Source organism: Brassica napus, assembly GCF_020379485.1.
Source record: "Brassica napus cultivar Da-Ae chromosome A5 unlocalized genomic scaffold, Da-Ae chrA05_Random_19, whole genome shotgun sequence".
Taxonomy (NCBI): Eukaryota; Viridiplantae; Streptophyta; class Magnoliopsida; order Brassicales; family Brassicaceae; genus Brassica; species Brassica napus.
Window position 1 is genome coordinate 1,577 of NW_026014013.1, and position 16,703 is coordinate 18,279.

Genomic DNA, 16,703 nt, shown 5'->3' on the forward strand with positions numbered 1-16,703 from the left:
AAAACCTTATAAATGATTTATAAGTTCTTATAAATAGTTTTTTATAAACCTTATAAGAGGTTTCTAACATGCAAGATAATATAGATTAGCTAGAACCAAAGCTGCAGCAAGACTACCTTCCTTTCCCTTGTATCAGAACTTTGCAATTGATCAACCTTCTCAGTGGGAAGATAAGGGCCAGTTTCATCCATCCTTGGACCAACAGAGCCTCTCTCACGTTTGTCTAACAGATGCTGGAGAAGGAGGAACATGCGAGTGGTTCCTGTTTGCATTTCGAGGAGCTTTGTTTTCCTTCATTGTTTCGTTTGCAAATGAACATCCCGCATAGAACTTATCCGAAAGACCATCTTCTGATCTTTAGATTCCACTTCTGCTAACATCTCAACGGCTCTGTCGTAAGACTTCGTGAACGGTTCATCTCCGAACTCAATCTCTGCAGAAGAATCTCTCACAGCATCAATCAGAGATTTAGCTTCTGGGATTCGACCCATACGCATCAAGCAGATGGCCAGGTTGCACTGTTTGTTTTTGTCTGGCTCCAAACACAAAGCTCTCCTATTCATAGATACATAAGTGCATATAAGGAAAAGACTCGCAAGGGCAACACAAAACTAACAAGAACCAAACCTTGTAAGCATTGAGTTGTACTATCAACAATATCTTAAAACCCACATTTATAAGAGGTTATAATTTTTTTAAATACAATGTTCACTATCCGAAAATATTTCTCCTAACCAGAACTATTCAAATGACAAGTCTAAATCAACCTTATTTGTTTTTGGAATAACAGAGGAACGAAAATCCTAAAATTACTTGAACCCAGATCGACCTTTATAAACCAACCTTCGTTGATTTTTTTTATAACAGAAAGAACAAATCCAAAATATTACTTGAATCGAACAAAACAAATACACAAATTAAAAACATACCAGTGTGAATCGTGGAGAGGAGCCAACATCTTTGAAGTTTTGAATCGTGATTCTCGTAATTGCTTATCGCTAGATGCGTGAGAGAGAGTGACGATGGAACTCAACGGAGACGACGATGGATCTCGTCGGAGATGACGACATATCTCAACGGAGAGAGAAGAACGATCTCCACAGGGAGAGAGATGATGGATCTCGGAAAGAGAGACGGCGGATCTGACGGAGAGAGAGACGGTGGATCCGACGGAGAGAGAGACGGTGGATCCGAAAGGAGAGAGAAGAAGGATCACGACGGTGGAGAAGAAAGAGACGATAGATTGAAGTAAAGATAAGGTTAGTTTAGTCTTTTACCAATTAATGAATGTGTTATTTATGAAAATGTCCTTTGAGTGTTGGTATAAGTAAAAAGTAGTATCATGTAAAGTGTATAAGTAAAATTTCCCCTACAATAAAATAACAATATGAAATAATCAAATAGATAACCTACTTTAGAATATGTTTTCTCTTTAATATATACATTTTGCTATGATACTTTTTTAAATTTATTTATTTATATTATAGAAAATTAATATGTTTAAGATAATTTATATTTACATGTTGTATTTAAAAAATATACTTTAAAATATATTATTTTATTATTTTACGAGATTTATAAGTAGAAATACATTTTTTTTTTATATTATAACCCTATTATTTTAGTAAATTTTATACATAGTAGCATCTATCATATAATTTTAGTAAATTTTGTTGATATAAGATTCTTTGATGTTATGATTTTAAGTTTTCTTTTTATTTTAATTACGAGTTCAAAATTTTAGATTGCTTTAATTTTTATTACATAGATAGTTTGTTTTTTTTGTAGTGCATTTCCAAAAAAAAATATTCTTTATTATCTATGATTTTATATTTGTAATTTAAATATTATAATTTTGAGATTGAATATTTATTTTCAAATTTTATATTTTTTCAAGAAAACTATGAAAAAATTACATTACAATTGTTGAGTTTGGAAGATTACGTCAATTGTGAATTTATTTTGTTACTACATTAATACTTTGTTTTATAAAAAATATTTGAATTTTTGTTGGTATTTTCTAAATTTTTCTCAATAGATTTTGTGATAATTAAAAAAAAATTATAATTGAAATTTGATTTTTCAGTAATATTTTTAATGGATTACTAAAATACATATGTTGAGAGTTTCAAAAAAAAAATGATAATATTATAGTTGTAGATAGAAAAGTTTAACCTATGTTAATAAATTTAATTTTTGTATAAAACTATTATATATTTTACAAATTTTAACTCATTTAACGATGGATGACAATTTATTTAAACAATTAAAAAATAAAGTTTTTAATTACCTATTTAACATAATTTTGTCATATTTAATTCATATAGCATTTCTATTTTTTAGTTGTCAAAAAAAAAGCACTTCTATTTCTATATAATACAGAATATATTATAGAACTAATAAAAATAGTAAATATTTTTTTTTCTTGTTTTATAATAAAATTTTAGTTAACATTGATGTATAAAATATTATATTACTAATTATGAAATTAATTAATCTGTTATTTTATAAAATATTTAAATTTGTAAATAAGGTTTTATTAGATTCTTTCTCAATAGAATTTTTTTATAATTAAAATAAAATAAAATTTATAGTTGGTTTTTTATTATGTAAATATTCAAATATATAATATTAACTAATTATCTAAGTGGTATACTATGACTTATTAATGGTAGATAAAAATAAGACCTTAAATTAATAGATTAGATATTTAGAATATTTCCAAAAATTATCGTATTCTGAAATAATTTTTTTAAAAATAATTTGAAAACTGATTTCAGGAATTGTTTTGAATTTTGAATAAGTTCTTTTTCTGAAAAAGTTATTTGAATTATTTATTATTTATTTATATTTATATGTTTTAGAGTAAGTATATAATTATGGGAAATTGCCACAAATAGTACATTCATAGTACCACTTTTACCCTCACTTTTAATGAAGGGTAAAAACAATTATATCTATAGGGTTAACTATTGTAGACTTAGGGTTTAAAGTTGAGGGGGGGGGTGGGTAGGGTTTTTCGAATGTGAAATTTAGGATTCTAATAATATATAAATAAATATTTAAAAAATATATAAAAAATTTTAAAAAATAGTTTCAAACATAATTTTTGTTTTTCAATAAAAAAGTAAAAAAATTCGAAAAAAATTTCAAAAAAAAAATTATAAAAAGTTTGAATTTGAAAAAGTATAATTCGAAAACATAATTTTTTTTACTTTTATTTATTTTTTCTTTTTATTTATTATTTTATTTTATTTATTTATTTATTTTTTTTATTTAAATAATGATTTATTTATTCTCTATTAAAACAGTAGTGTGACCCATTGATAAAGTAGAGTCCAACCATTTACTTTCCTTTATTTAAGGATTCTCTAATTAAGTAATTTGCTTAGTGGACACATATTATGTAACGCCAATTTCCATAACCGTTTCTTTTTAGTTAATCTTAACCGTTTGATATTAATGCCAATGGAAAATATCAAATGCAGTTATGTCCTTTTTACGGTAATTTATTATTTGGACAGTTGGACCACGAAAAATTAAATCATACATGTAACTACATTAAATTGGTGACTAATTAAATCATACATAATTACATTAATCTGGTTAGTACACGTAAGATAGTTCACATTATATTGATGTTTCTTTGCATACAATAATTTCTGGTCTAAATCGGTCCAGACCATGCCTATTCACATGTAACTCCAGTTGTATAATAATGTGTACACATCTCAATAAATGTAGAAAATATGACATACCATAGACTTACAATATAACTTTATCCAACAAACATTGGTTGAATTTGGTAACAATATGACTTCAGATTTTCAAACCAAAAGTGATACCAAGATGAAGGAACACAAATATATGTGATTGTGGTAATCAAACGAGATCACCGAATTCGAATTACATACGTGTTTGTTATTTTATACAAAAGATATATACAAACATGAATCAGTTTATCATATTTTTATTCAAATATAATATTAGATAAGATGTTTTCTTTTCAAATCTGATATTTTTTTTCGTTTGATTTTGGTGGACATATACTCAAATATTAATGGCCTTAGATCTTAAAATTATATAGTTCCTAACGTATTTATGATTTTAATGGAATGAATTCTAAACATGAACCCCTTATAAATAGAACAAATTAATTTATGTAACGAAGTATTTAATTTTTTTAATTAAATTTAGATATAACCCTACGTTTTTCTATAAATATACACTACCCACTACATTACGATAACCATACATTATATAATTGTATATAAATATTTTTTAATATATAAGAAAAATTACAGAAAAATATTACATATTTATAGAAACATAAAAAACATAAAAAATTACAAACCAATATTATACCCGCGGGTCAAGATCTAAAACAAATAAATATGATTACAAAAAAAACGGGTATACGTACATATGATTACAAAGAACTGAGCGTATGCCGAATCAAATTTTAAATTGCTATTATTTTATAAAATAAATTTTGATTAAGATTTATATATAAATATAATTACAAAAAAAAACACAAATATGATTACATAGAAAAACACAAATACGAAAATCAAATTTCTTAAAAAAAAATTAAAACAAAAAATATAGTTAATATAAAATATACCCGCCCTTTCAAGGGCGGGTCAGAATCTAGTTATATATATAAATAGCAAGAGCATAAGAATCTTTTGCCACTTAAAGAGAATATTTTGAAAATATATCTTTAGTGGTGGTAAAAATGAAAAGTGATACCATAAAAATAGTAAACATGTAATTTCCCCTATAATTATCCTTTTTAGTAATTTTTGATTATTTTTCCGTTATGTGTTTTTTTGTCAAAAAACATTTATTGGCTCATTTTAAAGAGTTGTCCGTACTTTTAAAAGAAATTATAAATGTTACAATTAAATAATTGCTATGTCATATTTGTCAAAAAAAGACATGTCATTTTTTGTTAAAAATGAATATGGTAATTAGCAACTAGAGTTTAACCCCGCACATTCGTGCGGGTATTTTTTTTATTTTAAAATGTTAAATGTTAATATTATCATTAATATTAGAGTTTGATTTGGTTTGAAAATATATAGTTGTCGAATAAAAAAGTTTAACATATGTTAATAACTTTATTTTTTGTATAAGAATTACATAGTTAACAAATTTAAACTCGTTTAAATGGCAGATAATAATTTAATCAAATGAAAGTATTTTCAAAAGTAAGTAGGTTAATTTACCAAACTAATATAATTTTATCATATTTAATTTATATAATACTTCTATTTTAATTAATATAGATTATAACAAAATTTATAAAAACATTATATATTTTTATTTTTTGTTTTATAATAAAACTTAATTAATATGAATTTTAAAATAATAATAAATTATTAATTACGAAATTATTTGATGCTTTATTTAATTAAAAAAAATTAAAAGTTTAGTAAGATTTTGTTAGATTTTCTCTTAACATATTGTTATAACTAAAAATAAAATTTAAATTTATAGTTAGAACTAATTTATAATTAATTGTTTTTGGATTATTATGTCATATTTTATCATGTAACTAATAAAATGGACTTACTATGACTTTTGTATAGTAGATAAAAAAAATGACTCTATTTTAATAGATTAGATGTTTAGGGGGTTACATTTTCTGTGACAAAAAAAAAAAGGGGTTACATTTTAACACACAAAATAATATTATACAGAAGTTTCGTTATTTGCAATCCGGAACACAAAATTCGAAATATTTCCTTAAAACAACCATTCAGAGATATTTTGATTCAAAATCCGTCGAGACTTGCGATTCCCTCTCGCGCCCTTCTCCCGTCATCATCTTCCCAACGTCTCTACTCTTTCCTCACTTCACTCGCTCTAATTCACAGCAATGGAGGAAACTGACGAAACGGAAACCGAATCGCAGGTATCTCCGATTATATTATCTGATTTTGCTGTTCGTCTCTCCCGAGAATACGTTTGTTATGTCGTTGTGATCTAAGTACGCAAGTTTTGATATCTAGCTTTCGCCAATTTACGATTTCGAAGATTCAAAATCTGTTCCGGCTTCGATTTACGCCGATCTCGATTGTAAAGAGCTTGACGAAACCCTAGCTGCTCCTCTTTGAATCTTGATTAGCCTAATCGGAACTAGTGGGAGTCTAATCGTTGCGTCTGAGTTGAAAAGTTTGCAGATCATCAGAATCATTCGTACTTACACTCTGCTTATTTCAATTGCAATGTAGGTTTATATGGCTTGCATTCAGCACGGTCGTCGGTTAGTAATTTAACTTCACATTCTTGTTTGAGATGAATATCATTGTGAAAATATGCTAAGAGACTCAACAATTTGTCAATTACATCTGAGTGAATGCTTATGTAATTCAGTTGGCTTCTTTGTTAGCTGGTTATCAGATGGAGAAACTCATATTTAGCTTACAAAATCTGTTTTTTTTTCCCAGAGTTGGAGTTTCTTACTACGACTGTAGTGTACGCCAGCTTCATGTGCTTGAATTTTGGGAGGAAGATTGCTCTGATTTTACTCTGGTCAATATGGGTATAATTTTCAATACGATATGAAGTTGAATCTTTACATGTAGTAGTTGCCTGCATGCAATCCCATATATTGATCTATCACATTTTTAATGGAAAGTTTGAGTCAAGGAGGTTCTTGATTTTCAGCTACTTTTCTGCAGTTTTTGTTCTGCTACACTTGTCCTCTGGTCTCATTAGGTATTTGTTTGCTTCATTTGTGTTGGTTGTATTTCTTCAGTCAAATATCAAGCGAAGCCATTGGTCATTTACACAAGCACCAAAAGTGAAGATTCCTTTGTATCTGCTCTGCAGAAGAGTGGTATGGCGCCATCTATTTTCTATGATTATATGGGCCCTATAATTTATGGACTTGCATAATTATTTGATTCTGCAGATGGAACTGAAGAGGATACCATGGTGAAGCAGGTAAAGAGCTCAACATTTAGCTACGAGCAAGCGTGGCACAGGTAAAGAAAGTGTAATCAGCTCCACTTATTTGCGGTGGTTTCGGTTAGTCAGATGACATGATGAATGTAGTAGGAAACTGGTTCCTGCAGTTCTAGTTGTAATAGCTTACCTGACTCATAATATCTGCTGTTTTACACTGATTTTTACCCCAATATTCTGTAGGCTTGTTTATCTTCGAGTAACAGAATGGATGAAGGGCTGAATATCAAAGAACGGGTTTGTTATGTAAGTTACAACAAGGAATTGTTATTTTTTTTACGATGGATTCTCTTTAATCTCATTGTATAACGTGCTAGTATAGAGCTTATTGATACTTTTGATGCCAAAATGAAAACAGTTTGGCATCTTCAGTAATTTTTCTGTGTAAAGCAAAACAAAGCTATCTGTTGGTCTTGCTACTAATTTAGTAGTTTAAAATGATTCATTTATTATTGTATGATGTTTCTTCATTATCTTGTAAATTGCAGCTGAGTTCAATGATGGATGTAGGCAGTGAAGTCCAAGTTCGTGTTAGTGGGGGTCTTCTTGCTATATTAGAAAGCGAACGAATTGTAGATACCCTGGAACAAAACGAATCTGGGACAGCGTCAATTGCAATTGACTCAGTCATGGAAGTACCATTGTATCCTCCAATGTCTGTGTTCTTTTTATTTTCGTCTTGGTGAAAATATTTTCTAAATTTTTTCGGATGGTAGTGCTGCCTCAAAATCCTTGACAAATGTTTCACTAGGAACAAGTTTCTCAAACTTGATGCAGCTGCTCACGAGGCACTACAGATATTTCAAATAGATAAACATCCAAGCCATATGGGCATTGGCAGGGCAAAAGAAGGGTAAATGGCTAATGGTTCAACTGTTAAATGTTATATCTGTTTTCTTCTTCTCTGCCTTATGAATAATCTTCACTGATTTTTTTAAATGAAGGTTCTCGGTGTTTGGCATGATGAATAAGTTTGCTTTCCTTGCATTGGGCATTCTAGTTGTTACTGCTTGTATATATGATTTAACTTACCTGGCCTATTTCAGTGTGCCACACCAATGGGTAGACGGCTTTAAGGTAATAAATCTGAATGATAGGTATATAAAACTCTCCTGCAGCTAGTGATATGTGTAATCTTAAGGTATCAGTTTCATTCTCTCTATTTTCAGAAGCTGGTTTATGAGGCCAATTCTGGATCTTGAAGTGTTAGACCGTCGTCTCAATGCTGTATCCTTTTTCCTTCGCCTTATGCCAAGTAGAATAGGAGTTGGGAATCAGTAAGAAAGAAGAGAAACCAATTGACAAAATTTGAAGTCTGCTTTCCGAAGCCTTATCAGCATAAAAAAAAACCAATCATCATTTGTTCTGAATGACAAATAATGTTTTCGGTTGGTTGCTTACTAAGAAATTTCTCTTGACTGTATGAGATTACCTTTTTCATATCTTCTATAGCTGATGACATCTTTGCGGGATACACTGAAATCTGTGAAGGACATATCCCATTTGCTCAAGGTAAGAAGGTACCATTGTTCTGTATTTAAATTTTTTTTCGTGGTAGGCTGGTAGCATGCTTATTTGCTATAGTCGTAAGAGCCTGTGAAGCAGATTCTTGAATTAGAAGCTGATGGCACAGAGAATATATTCCATATAGTTTGTGGTGTATATGTTAATTGTTAATCTGTTGGCAGAATCAGTGTTCTCTTTGCATGCGATGTGTGAACTTGTATGCCGATCATGTAGATTCTTTATTTCTTGTACACATTTGGTTTTGCTAAATATCTCATTCTTATGTGAAAACAAGAAATTCAACTCCCCGACGTCCTTGTGCACCAGTAATGATTGGACAGCTTTTATGAAGGTAATTGTTTCACTATACGATCATCTTCCATATCTCCTCTCATTTATTGCTTGCAGGCCTTTCTTATATTTTTTCCTTCACTATACTCCAACTACTCTATTCGTTAGTTTCTTTTAAAAATGGTTTCTGTAACTAGATTTCCTATGAAGTCTTTTCGGGCAGATCCTAGCTGAAATTTCGATTGAATCCTACAAAATAGTTTCAGAAGCTAATGCCCTCTTTTGTGTGCATTAGAGTATAGGTGCCCTCTTGCACGTGAATAAGATATTTGAAGTTGGAGTCTCTGAAAGTCTCCGAGAGCATATGAGACGCTTCAACTTAGACATTATTGAGAAGGTTGCTAATATTTCTCATAACCAAACAGCTTATGAAGCTTCAAATGCTATTTTCTCATTCGTTTATTCAGTTGCATGGTTGTTTTGCTAAGTTCTCTTGCCATGTTGCAGGCTGGCTTATGTATCAGCACAGAGCTAGATTATGTATATGAACTGGTCAGTTGGTTGTTTTTTGCCTCTCTCATTCCATTATAATCCGTAGTGTCTTCTTCAAAAGAGCATATCTTAACATCTCTCTTTTCCTTTCCTTGGAGAATTACAACCTTTATGAAACATTTAAAAGTGGCAAAAATTCTTAAACGTCTCAATTCAAAGTTACTCAGAAGTTGGATATTCGTTTAAAACAAATTCAGCAGGCCTCTGAGTGAGAGATGCGTAGGATATGTATAACAATCATGGACTTACTTCCGCAGGTACTTGGAGTCATTGATGTAACTAGAAGCAAAGAGAAGGGTTATCAAACATTGGTTAAAGATGGATTCTGTGCTGAGGTATTACAGAAATTTGTTTTCGTTCAGGCTGTCATATCTCAAATTTTCTTTCAAGTAATTCATTTCTTGTTTTACCAGTTGGATGAGCTGAGGCAAATATACGAGGGGTTGCCGGAGTTCCTGCAAGAGGTTATTTCTATGTGATAATTTCTCCTAATTGATAACTGAAGTAAACGTGTCGTTTGGATGATTCCGTTTTCTCACAGGTTTCATCGATGGAGTTTGAACACTTACCTCATCTGCATAAGGAGAATCTCCCTCCTTGTATTGTCTATATTCAACAAATTGGTGGGTCTGAAGTTCCACGATTTTGTTTTCACATAAGTTCTATACAGTGTTATATACTTAAATGTTTTGCTAGAAAGATTTTCTAATCATAATTGCCTTTTACGAATTAGAATCACTCCTAACAAAAGTGAGATACAGTTGCACACTTGGAACCATAATGCCCTGGGTTATCAGTTCAACTATGGTGACTTATGCTTCTAGATTGCTGCGTAGCATTTCAATTTGTGATGTGTATTTAAGAAATCATGACCATGCGTCTTTATCCACACTTGGATAACGGTTCACTCCTTTATGTAAATGAAATATAACTTTTCCGTTGATTTACCTGTTCTGCAGGGTACCTCATGTGTATTTTTGGAGAAAAACTTGATGAAACTGCACTTGATAGGATTAACGAATTTGAATTTGCGGTACGTTGTGTTTGTGTTAAAATATTTCGAAATTTATAATTTGGACGCTATGCATAGCATAACTTATTTAATCTAGAAATCTCTCTTGTAAGTAGTTCTCTGATCTGGACGGGGAGACTCAGCGATTCTTTTATCATACTCCAAAGACAAGAGAGTTAGACAACGTGCTTGGAGATATCTACCACAAAATTTTAGGTATGCTCTTCGTGCAGGTTAATTGTTTACCTGGCACAGTTCTCTCTTGCGTAAGATGATGTATTCTTTTTAACAAAAAATTGTTGACAGATATGGAGAGAGCTATTATAAGGGACTTGCTATCGCACACACTTTTGTTCTCGGCACACCTGTTGAAGGCAGTTAATTTCGTTGCAGAACTTGATTGGTAATCAATACATTCCAAAAGCTACTGATATCCCATTTCATTATTAGCCTCTCCTACTCTCCTCTTAATATAACACTTTTTCATAGTAACTGATTGGCTGCTCATGAGTAATGACTAATTACCATTTATTCTTCTTGGCATTTGTAGCATTTTATCGTTGGCTTGTGTAGCCCATCAGAATAAGTACGTAAGGCCTGTTCTGACAATGGAATCATTGCTTGATATTCGGAATGGAAGGTGAAGTTGCCTCTTTTAGCTGCATTTACGTCTTATTGTTGCATTTATACATAAACTCCTAACAAAAACTTGTATCGGTTAATATCTATACTGGAGGGCAGGCATGTTTTGCAGGAAATGGCAGTGGATACATTTATCCCCAACGATACTGAAATAAATGATAACGGTGAGCTGATTGCTGATTAAATTGTTTTGAATAACTTGTTAACTAGTCTGTGTTCATCACCTGATTGCAAGCGTTTCCTGCTTCAGGTCGAATTCATATCATTACCGGTCCTAATTACTCAGGAAAGAGCATATATGTGAAGCAGGTCGGCTTTACTTTTGTTCTCTTCTTCCAATGAATGTGTATATCATCTCCATGAATTGACAACTAAAGCCGATGATTCTTTCTTTCTGGCTTGCTATTTCTAGGTGGCTTTAATTGTTTTCCTATCTCATATTGGAAGCTTTGTACCAGCAGATGCTGCAACTGTTGGTTTAACTGACAGGTTGAACGTCCTGGATTCTTTCACCCTTCTAGAATCTCTTTTTAAAGGTATATCCGTCCTTGCTAAGATCAGTCGTACAATAACAGGATCTTTTGTGCAATGGGAAGCAAGTTCATGACCGCGGAGCAATCTACATTTATGATTGATCTACATCAAGTGGGAATGATGCTAAGGTATCTCTGAACTGCCGCTATATTAGCTTTATTCCAAGCTACTGATAGGAACTTGTGAGCCGGTCTCAGTTACTTTTATCAGTTAGTGACTTCTTGTTCACGAGCTCTGTTATTCTAAAGTTCATGGGTCATGATCATATTTCTACTGATTGTGATTGGCTTGCATGCTCCAGGCAGGCAACTTCAAGATCTCTGTGTCTCTTGGACGAGTTTGGTAAAGGCACTCTTACAGAAGGTTTGTTGTCTGTTTATGGACTTACCTGCTCTCTGCTTTGCACTTAGAGGCAGGTGGTGTTTGTGAAAAACTCCTGCCTTACATAAACTCGTACAGATGGTATTGGCTTGCTTGGTGGGACAATTAGTCACTTTGCTTCATGTAACGAGCCACCAAGGGTATAGCGTTCTCTTGTCTGTCTTTCCATAAAACCTTATATGTTCTCTTACAACCCTCAAATAGCATGTTACATGACATGGACTATTGCTGCATGCTTTCAGGTTCTAGTATGCACCCACTTGACTGAACTACTTAACGAGAGCTGCTTGCCCGTTGTATATACTCCGAACCAACATTCTCAAATTTCGAGTTTCTATTATTGCAGTATCTCTAAAGATTCCTGGTTTTTTCTTTTACTCCAGTCTGAGAAGATACGATTCTACACAATGAGCGTTCTGAGGCCAGATACAGAATCTGCAAACATGGAAGAAATTGTCTTTCTTTATCGGTACGAAGTCTCGACTAGCAATCTACCTAAACTGTCTACATTATCAAGACTTCACGTCATTGTTTAAGGAAATGGTCTTGACGCAGGTTAATCCCGGGACAAACGCTGCTGAGTTACGGTAAGCATTTTAATTCTTTGCATCATTGTCTACATACGATAATGCAAACACCAAATGACATCAACCTATTTATGTAATGCAGGTCTACATTGTGCACTACTCGCTGGTACATTTTTATATAATCAATTAATGGCAATATCGTTCGGATCTATTTACTAATGTTGATTAAAAAGTAACAGAATAAATTTCACTGTTTATTGATTCGCAAGGTGTCCCAGAGGAAGTGGTGAAGAGAGCAGCCATCGTGTTGGACGTCTTTGAGAGTAACAACAACGTGGATAAACTTAACCTTGACAACATATCGTCTCAAGATCAAGTATTCAAGGTCTTTTTGCTACTCTCTCACTTACCCTTGTCTCATCTGTCCTCATGGCTTTACCAAACTTCTTACCGCACGGAATGAAACTGGCAGGATGCTGTTGACAAGTTTATGGAGTTTGATATCAGTAAAGGTGATATCCGTGCTTTCTTTGAAGACATGTTCACTTCTTAAACTAGTCTCCATAAGGTTGCATCTCGTACTTACGAAAGCTAATTACCAAGATGGATATGCTGATTTCTAAGAAATAAACTTAATTCATCATCAAAATTATTTGTTTTAAAAGAGGAAAAAGCAATACAGGAAGACATCCTTGAATCTAATTAGAAACCAGTTCTACTAAAACAACCAAAATGAACTGATGGCAGGGAGAAAATGCTGATAACTAATATAAATCACATGTTTTTTACAAGATCATGTATCAAACTTGTGCACTTTTAACAAACAGAAATGCATACCCATCAGTGTGGTAGACAAACTTGTTATACAAAAAGTGAAATAAAGATTTCGAACGTATTAACTATATTATTGTTTCCTTTTTTTTTATTTGTTTTTGTTTTCAAATACTGGTCGACGTTTTGTCTGTGATATCTTTTTTGTTTTATCTTCTTTGCGTATAAGCTAAGGATTGTCCTTTTGTCATTTGCTCATCTTGACCACATCTTGGTCTCACCACCCACTTTACCGGTTTACTTTTCTTTAACTTTCCTTTTTATATCATTTAGCTTTCTTTTATTTTTCTTTTGTTAGTAATGGTTTCACGATTTTAGTCGGCAAACAAAAAAAAATGCTTTCACGATATGAATTAGTAATGGTTTCACGATTTTAGTCGGCAAACAAAAAAAAAAATGCTTTCACGATATGAATTAATGTTTAAAAAAAAACAATAAATAGCCGGAAATTAATATTAGCAATCATAAATAATCAGTTTTCTCCATAAACTAAACAATTATATTGGACAGACAATAAGCCAGTTACGCTTATACCCTTGTGTAAATCAAAATCAAAATCAAAATCATCACATTCACACGAGATACAGCGAGGGCAGTTTGGTCATATAGACATCCGTTTTCTTCTCCCCGCGTAGATATACTAAAATTCCATTTCTCCCTTCCCCACTGAATCTGAAAGCAGCTCTCTCGCAGAGATGGAAAGAACGCTGCTTGTGACCTTCTCTGTGATACTCTTTGCTTCTGTGGCGGCAGATGACTATGTCCGACCAAAGCCTCGTCAAGCCTTGCAGTTTCCATGGCAACAAAAATCCACTTCTCAACCCGAGCAGGTAACTTAGGCTCCCCCCCTTGGGCTCGTTCCTCTGTTTTTCTTCTGATCTGATCCGTTTCTGTGAAACCCATGTTTCTTCTTGTCTTATCTCTGTCTGTTCTTGTATTGCATGTGGGTCTACACTTGTTTTTTCTCCGCAAAATCCGATCTTTTTTCCAAATTTAAGCAAAAAAATAAAATATAAAAATCTGATTTTGGGTTAATAATACTCTTACTCCATAGATAATCCAATATAATCGTGCTCTGCTTAGCCAATATGTTTACTGTTTTCGAATCTTTAAAACTATTGCTGATCATGAAGACAAAACTGTTGTCTGAAAGCAGTTAGAGGGCGATGATACAATTGATAATGAACATCATTTGTTTTGTTTTTTATGCTTGAAGGTGCATATCTCATTGGCCGGAGACAAACACATGCGAGTGAGTTGGGTCACCAACGACAAATCTTCCCCTTCCTTTGTTGAATACGGAACTTCGCCAGGGAAATACTCCTTTCTTGGTCAAGGAGAGAGCACCTCTTACAGCTACATATTCTACAGATCAGGGAAGATACACCATGCCGTCATCGGCCCATTGGAACCGGACACCGTTTACTATTACCGTTGCGGTGGAGGAGGACCTGAGTTTCATCTCAAAACAACCCATCTCGGTTCCCGATCACTTTCGCAGTGGCTGGTGATCTCGGTCAAACCGGTTGGACCAAGTCCACGCTAGATCATATCGACCAATGCAAATACGAAGGGCATCTGCTTCCCGGTGATCTTTCTTATGCCGACTATATGCAGCACAAGTGGGACACGTTTGGAGAGCTGGTTCAGCCTCTGGCGAGTGTGAGGCCGTGGATGGTGACTCAGGGGAACCATGAGAAAGAGAATATTCCCTTTGTGGTGGATGAGTTTGTGTCGTTTAACTCGAGGTGGAAGATGCCGTATGCGGAGAGTGGATCAAACTCGAATCTGTATTACTCTCTTTTGAGGTTGCTGGTGTACACGTGATCATGCTGGGGTCATACACGGATTACGATCGGTACTCAGATCAGTACAATTGGTTAAAGGGAGAGTTTCTTACTAATCATCCATTTGTTATGTGTATCTTTCTTTATTACCACATTAGGTTGAAGCAGTTAGCAAAATGTTACAAATCAAACTGTTTTGTCATTTTAGCTTCTTAGGTTCTGCTGTTGCTGTTTTGCTGTATTAGTAAGTACTATCAGCCGTTTATGTTACATTGCATTCTCTAAAAGGTTGTTGTTGTGTATGATATGTGTGTTGTGTATGATGTTAGGGTGATCTCGCAAAGGTGGACCGAGAAAGGACTCCGTGGCTAATAGCCTTGTTCCATGTGCCCTGGTATAACAGTAACGATGCCCATCAAAATGAAGGCGATGGGATGATGGCTGAAATGGAGCCTTTGCTTTATGCGAGCGGTGTGGATATTGTATTCACTGGTCATGTCCATGCTTATGAACGCACGGTATGTTAAAAGAAAATGTGTTAGCTTCTCTTATGAGTCTTAACAGAAAAAGTATATGTCAGATTGTCTTCTTGTTTCTGATGATATCAAATGGTTTTTGTGCTGCTTTGACAGAAACGTGTCAACAATGGTAGATCAGATCCATGTGGTCCTGTGCATATACCATAGGCGATGGAGGAAACAGAGAAGGACTAGCTCGCAAGTAATTCCTCAAACTGATTACTTCTGTCTTTTTATCAAACTTACGTTTCTATGTTAGTAAATTCATTAAAAAAAAACTTCTGATGTGTCCATTGCTAAACCTGCTTCATCTTAGTTGTCTGAATTTTGTTGAGCTAATTCAACAGATTATCTACCAGGACCTAATCACACTTTAGAATGTCTTTGTCATACATATTTTAAAGAGTATCTCATGTTTTTTTCGCTTTCAGGTATAAAGATCCGTCACCAGAGTGGTCAGTCTTCAGGGAAGCAAGCTTTGGACATGGCGAACTTCAGATGGTGAATTCAACACATGCGCATTGGACCTGGCATAGGAACGATGATGATGAGCCAACAAAATCTGATGAGGTTTGGTTAACATCCCTCGTGAACTCAGGATGTTGGACGGAGAAGAAATGGAATGAAAACCTCAGGAAAATACTCATGGAACCTTGATGATATCCCCTAAAGTGAGCGTTGGTTGCAGTAATAATAGTCCGAAGTATATATATAAAAACTACAAGGTGGTTGTGTTAGCAATAGGTGTTAGATTATTATTGGTCACACCATAGTAGAAGACTTTCACAAGCTGCATAGAATTCGTAGTTCCAACTTTGAAATTTTGTAAGCTTGCACTTTGTTGTGATGTGTATGTGTTGTATTGTTCTCTGATTGCATACTATTTTTATCTTAATATGTTTTATATCGACTGTTCTTCTCCAATGTAGATATGGTCTCAGTGACTGTCAGTACTTTTCAAGATTAAAAGCTTCTTTGAAGGAATGCCAAAGATAAAAGCTCATATGGTATAGCTTTGAAACAATGTCAATGTTAAAAGCTCATATGGTGTTTACTAAAATGAAAAAGAACCATAAATTGTTGTTGTGTGTTTCAGAATAATTAGAGTTTATACCAATTTTTGATCTCAATATAAATATAATTAATA

General features: G+C 33.1%; 2 pseudogenes; both read left to right on the forward strand.

Moving 5' to 3' along the window:
* The first annotated feature begins 5,776 nt into the window (after positions 1-5,776).
* On the forward strand, positions 5,777-13,036 carry LOC125594233 (annotated as a pseudogene).
* An 839-nt stretch (positions 13,037-13,875) lies between these two features.
* On the forward strand, positions 13,876-16,464 carry LOC125594232 (annotated as a pseudogene).
* The last annotated feature ends 239 nt before the right edge of the window (positions 16,465-16,703 follow it).